The sequence below is a fragment of the Apus apus genome, chromosome 4 (assembly GCF_020740795.1).
Source record: "Apus apus isolate bApuApu2 chromosome 4, bApuApu2.pri.cur, whole genome shotgun sequence".
Classification (NCBI taxonomy): domain Eukaryota; kingdom Metazoa; phylum Chordata; class Aves; order Apodiformes; family Apodidae; genus Apus; species Apus apus.
Genome location: NC_067285.1, coordinates 106,526,075 through 106,532,550, shown reverse-complemented (window position 1 = coordinate 106,532,550; position 6,476 = coordinate 106,526,075).

Below are 6,476 nucleotides of genomic sequence, written 5' to 3'. Positions count from 1 at the left end.
TAACAATGTCCCATTTACTCTTGTTGTCATTTCTTTGCTTCCATGGAAGCAGGTCCCTGATGAAGTGCCCCAAACCTCACATGAGCAAAACCTGATCAAGTCAGTGCCCTGCCCTCAGCAGGCCCTGAACAGGCTTCCTTTCTATGTGTTTGTCTTGCTGACTGTGTGAGAGCCTTTTGAAGCTTCTACTTGCAAGATGTCTCTTAAAAGTGCTGAAGACCCTAACATCTACAATGCCTTCACTTTAAAGTAAGCTGGATGAATTCATTTTCTCTCAGGACATGACTGGTGTCGCCTGTCTTTTGCTCTCCTTTTTACTTGCCATTTTCTCTGTATTGACTTCATCATGGTTGGACTTCTGTCTTCCCTACCATAAAACTAGCAGACAGAGGAGAGTACAGGCAGTACATGGATCCTGGTACATCTACTTCTGCTTGTGAGAGCCATGATCATTTCCTGTTTTCCCTGCAGCCCTGACTTTCTGCTTCTATCTTAATACATATACATAGAATAATTATATGCAAAGTACTTTGGGCATAAACAAATATACGAGTTTGGTTTATGTGGCACAGTCACCAGACAATTAATAGAGCAGGAGTTGTGGAGCAGGGACAGAAATCTTTAGCTCTTGCAAGGAATCCCAGAATTCCCAGAAGTAGTAAAAAATGTAAGGAGAAAGATAACAGCGTATTTTGGTCACTACCTGTAATCCTGTAATCCTTAGGGGCATCAGAAGACTCTGGAGGGATCTGTTATACATAGTGAAGATTCTGAGGAAATACCACTGCAAAGAAATCAATTCCCAGCTCCTAAACAAGCAGTTTGCAGTTTATAGAGAAACACCTTCTACCAGGATATTTGACAGTTATACAAATGCAGCTACCTCTCCCAAGAGAGCTGCATTATGAAAGCTTTAACCCTTCAGGCAGTGATCAGAAAACCAGACAGTTCTTGGAAATGTCTTCTTTAACCATTTTGCCTCCTTAGGAACCAAACACCACAAATGTGTTTCCTGGGTGAGGACAATGGTTTTATCCCAAAGCAGGAGTCAGAACAACACTGATGTTGTGTAAATACCATTAAAAGTTGCCAAAACAACAAACCTGACAAAACCAGGCAATGTAATACAATATAACAGTTTGTTTGTAAAAGGAGAGGTGTTCAAATCAACGACATCACCCTGGAGAAGAGCAAGTTGTTATCACCAGAGTGCAGGGACATGCCCTCTGCAACGTGACCTCCCCCTCTCTTCACATTTTGCCAATGTTTGACAACTTTTCATTAAATCTGGCATTTAGCTATATTAGTTATAGATTTATTTCATATTAGTTATATATTCATTTATATTTAGTTATATCGTGCTGCCATTTAGTGAGACCTGGACAGGCTGGAGAGTTGGGCGGGGAGAAACTTGATGATTCAACAAGGGCAAGTGTAGAGTCTTGCATCTAGGAAGAATAACCCCATGTACCAGTACAGGTTGGGGGCTGACCTGCTGGAGAGCAGTGTAGGAGAAAAGGACCTGGGGGTCCTGGTGGACAGGAGGATGACTATGAGCCAGCAGTGTGCCCTTGTGGCTAAGAAGGCCAATGGCATCTTGGGGTGCATTAGAAAGGCTGTGGTTAGTAGGTCAAGGGAGATTCTCCTCCCCCTCTATTCTGCCCTGGTGAGGCCGCATCTGGAGTATTGTGTCCAGTTCTGGGCCCCTCAGTTCAAGAAGGACAGGGAACTGCTTGAAAGAGTCCAGTGCAGAGCCACAAAGATGATGGAGTGGAACATCTCCCTTATGAGGAAAGGCTGAGGGAGCTGGGTCTCTTTAGCTTGGAGAAGAGGAGACTGAGGGGCGACCTCATCCATGTTTACAAATATGTTAAGGGCGAGTGTCAAGAGGACAGAGCCAGGCTTTTTTCAGTGATGTCCAGTGATAGGACAAGGGGTAATGGGTGCAAACTGGAACATAGGAGGTTCCATGTAAACATCAGAAAAAACTTCTTTACTGTGAAGTGACAGAGCACTGGAACAGGCTGCCCAGAGAGGTTGTGGAGTCTTCTTCTCTGGAGACATTCAAAACTCGCCTGGACACCTTCCTGTGTGATGTGCTCTGGGAGATCCTGCTCTGGCAGGGGGGTTGGACTAGATGATCTTTTGAGGTCCCTTCCAACCCCTAAGATTCGGTGATTCTGTGATTCTGTGTAGGTTTCCAGCTGCCTTGCTTTTCTGAAATACTGCTGCTGACCAGGGGATACCCTCCATTTATTGATTTTACAAAATACCTGTATTTTTGGTAGGACTTTTTCCAGGAAGTTTTCTGATGGTCAGAAAAACAAGTTGTTCTGTTTGAACTTTTGCAACAGGATCAGAAGTGTTGATCTGAAGCAGAAAATTACAAAGACCAGAAATTCAATCACATTTCCCACCTTCTTGCAGCAAAAAATTACTGACCAACAAGGTACAGTACTTGGTGTAACCCAGTATTACCATGGCCAGTTGAGGAGTAGAAAAAAATAGGTTACATTTACTGGAAAAGGAAAGGTTTTCTACACAATGGGGAAACAAAACATCATTTCCTTAAATGTCAGTGGAGTGAATAATCACATAAAATAAAATTTAAAAAATTCTTTTCTGCACCTGAGAAAATAGAATACTGCTGTGGGATTCCTGCAGGAAGCGTATGACTTAGACTTAAATCTGAGTAAATCAGATTTTGCTCAGCTCAGCTTGAGAGCATCCAAAGAAAAAGTCAGCAACTCTTCTGTTCCATAAAAACACAGCTTTTCCTCTATTTAATTTTGGGACTAACAAAAGGGGAAGATTGTTATGAGTCAGATGTAAATTGCTTTAGTATGAAATAATTTTTATTAAACTCACTGATCTCAACTGTTTTAATTTAGCTTTCTTAAGTGTATTACAGAGAAACTTTATCCAACCTTGATGATCTGGTGTCTCAGGGATTATATATCAAGCTCATTCTAAATCACAGATTTAACACATCATGTGTTAGCTTTCAGCAGCTGATAAATGTTATGGGTTTCCTAATGCTCTTGCAGATTTGGAACCACCAGTCATTTGTGTCTCCAACTGTTGTTTGACTATGTGACATTAAAGGCTGAATATTTTATTAACAAAAGGAAAACAACACTTAAATTAAAATAAAGTAATCCACTCAATAGCCCAACTGCAAAATGCTGAATCTTAGATGAAATTTATGCTCTTGGCTGTCTCCAGGATTCACAAACTGAATAGTTTGGACAGTTAAAAATGCTTTTGAGTAACATGCTAAAGGTGGATGAGATTCAATAACCTGTCAGAAGTCCCACCTGCTACAATCTAAGGATGTCTTTTTAAAAGGAAAATAAAGCAAAATAGTTTAATGAACTGAAACAATAAAATGCTTCAGTTTGCTAAGAGCAAGCAGCATCATTTTGGGAACTTTGCACAGCAAGACTCAACCAAACAATTTTTCAGTCATAAATGCTGAAATTGAGTGGAAATAGCCCCAGAATCATAGACACAGTGGTTGGAAGGAACCTCTGGAGGCCTCTTGCCCAGTCTCATGTTTGAAGCAGGACTACTGCCAACTCCAGATTAGGTCAGATGTGGCTTGGCTAGCCCAAACCTCCAAAAGACGAAGACTGAAAACCTCCCAAGACAAAGACTGAGCAGCCTCTGTACAACCTGTTCCAGTGCTGCTCTACATTCCTGATGAAATTATGTTTTCCCTGCTATCCCTCCCAAGCTGTAGACAGTGGCCATTGCCCTCTCTTACACTGCCCTGTGCTCCTGAGAAGAGTCTGGCTCCATCATTTTTATCATTGTCTGCCAAGGAGTTGTAGGCAACTTTGTGATTTCTCCTTTAACTCTCTTTTGCCAGACTAAACAAGCCCACCTACCTCAGACTCCCCCTGTAGAAGTTGCAGGGGGTCCCTGAACATGTTTGTATTATGAAGTTGAGGGTCCGGAGAAGCCCAGGCATAGTACTCCCATGTCATATGCAGCAGACAAATGCCATTTTTAAGGCATGGTCAGAAGTAGATCCCACAGTCCTTTGGAGGACTGCCCAGTGATGGAAACCTCCACCTGGCTGAAATAAAGAGCACAGCCTTTTTGGCAGAGCAAGGATAAGGTTGGTTCATGGAGAAGGAGAAGGGGAGGGTTTGTCAGGGCCATCATCTCTGGAGAAATTGCCTCCTGATGAAACTTTCATTCCTCTGAAAGCATCTCAACCCAATTAGCTTGTAATTTAATCTCCTACGTTTCTTCTCAGGGCAATTCAGTTTGCTGTGGGTTTTATGTGCACATATGTGGTTTGTAGTTGAGGGCTGTCAGCTCTCTGTATGAGGACTAAGGAACAGCCTGAATGTTAAGCTGGTGTGGGCAAGCACCCGCTGCACAATAAATGCATCCCCTGCTTTTCCCATTTTCCCTCTTTCATTCCATGCTCTTTCCTCTTCCATCAATATTTTTTTCTTGTTTCTTTATTTTCTTTTTCTGGCCTTCTAATCTGCTTTTAAAAGCAAACTCCTCTTCTTCCTTATCCTTGGTTTCCTTCCCCACCCTCTCTGCCTTCTGCCCTTCTCAACCATGCTTAAGCCTTGATGCCAACGTTTGCACTAAGCCTGTGAATGCCTGCAGCTCACATCCCAGCTGCATACATAAGCTAAAGGAAAAGCTCTCATTTTCTGCAGTGGGTCTGTTAAGCTGAGGTGGATTTGTAAGCCAATGACAGAAAGCACTTGCTGCATGTTCATGAAACATTACCAACAAGCTCTCTGGGTTTCTGGGGACATGCTCTCTGTCTCTGCCATAGTGGTATTTGTAGATTGTACCACATTTGTCCATAATTTACGGATGTCAGGCAGCTCAGCTGGGGCAGCTGCCCTTACTGAGTTAGCAGATGTCCAGAAATCTGACATATCCACTGTTCACGGGAACATCTGTCCTACAGCATCGGAGCAGTCAGACGGAGGCTCCCAGGAAGCCACGGGGGATCCTTGGTTGTGGCAGCAGTATCAGCTGCTGCGTGACCCCGGCACCAAGGGTCTGGAGGGCACATCCCTCTGCTCCTGCGGGCTTTTGCAGCTGTAACGAGTGGACACTGTCAGTGCAAAATAGGGAACTGAGGAAATTTTTTTCTGTGCAAGAGGCTTGCTGTGGACATCATGGCATTTTTTATGCCTGGATTTGCTGGCTTCAGCACAAAAAGATTTCTGCTTTCCCACTCAGATCATCAGCAGTGATGCTGTGGATTTTTTGGTGTCTCTTGAGCCCAGTGAAGACCTGATCTTGAACTGCACATCCCCTGAGCGAGGAGGGAAACCTGTAGCACAGTCGTGAAATATGCAGCACTCGTTATTTTGGGGGGCTGAAAATAAGCAGGTTTATTCATATAAAGCTGAGGCTCTTTTTAACCACTGTGGAGGAAGAGAGTCACCCCAAGCCCGAGTCTTACAAAGTCCCATGCAGGTGATGCTGGAATAGGGAGGACATAGTGCTAAACCCATGGGGTTGCTGTCAGAGCTGGTGGGATTTGCTCCTCCTTTGCTGCTGTCCTGGCAGCAGCAGCCCCTGTAGAGAGAGACCCCATACAGCACTTATAGAGACCCTGAAGAGCTCCTCTACAGACCTTACAGAGACCCTAAAGAGCACCATTCAAACACTGCCAACCTGCTGGGAAGCACTGTGGAACAGGTGATCCACCGTCATCCACAGCTCTTTTGGAATGTCCACGGGCTTTTCAGCTTCAACAGCACCATCACTCCTATCCAGTGGCACCGTGCTCTGAGAGAGGGAGGCGGGGGGGGAAAAGACAGCCAGCCGAGTTCCTGGAAAAAAACGCTTCACAGGGCTTACATGCGAGAACGGCTGCTTCAGAAACTGCGCAGCCTCACTCAGCAGCCTTCCCACAGGGCACTGGCACAGCGGCGGGGCAGCAGCCGGGGCGAGGTGCGGAGGGTTGCGCGGGCACGGCGCCGTCCCCGCTCAGGGTCAAGGGGAGGACTGGGCGGGTGGGCATCGCCTTCCCGAAGAGGACCAAGCCATCGCCAGAGGGAATATGGCGGAGGTGGCATTCCCAGACGCAGCTGCCCCGCTCTCCGGCTGCTGGGAATGCCTGAGCCTGGCACTCGTCCTGGAGGGCAGCGGAAAAACACCTGCCTCTGCTGCCCCCAGGGCAATGATCTGCTCAGCCCGCTGGCTGAGCTGGAAGAGGAGGTGGGAAGATCTGGGAATGTGAAGGGGAGGTACATTGGTGGAGCCTCAAGATGGAGGCTCCACGGGAAGTAGAGAGCCCCTGCCCTCTTGTCGCCATGCAGAAGGAGGGGACCGGAGAGACAAGGGGGAACGGAGACGAGTCCCTGCTCGGGGCAGCAGGCAAATCCCTTCCCAGCCTCCCCCACCTGCCCAGGTGCCCTTACAGACAAATGAGGATATTGATAAAGATCCACCCGGGGAGTTCTGAGGCAGTCAGCCCCACACAT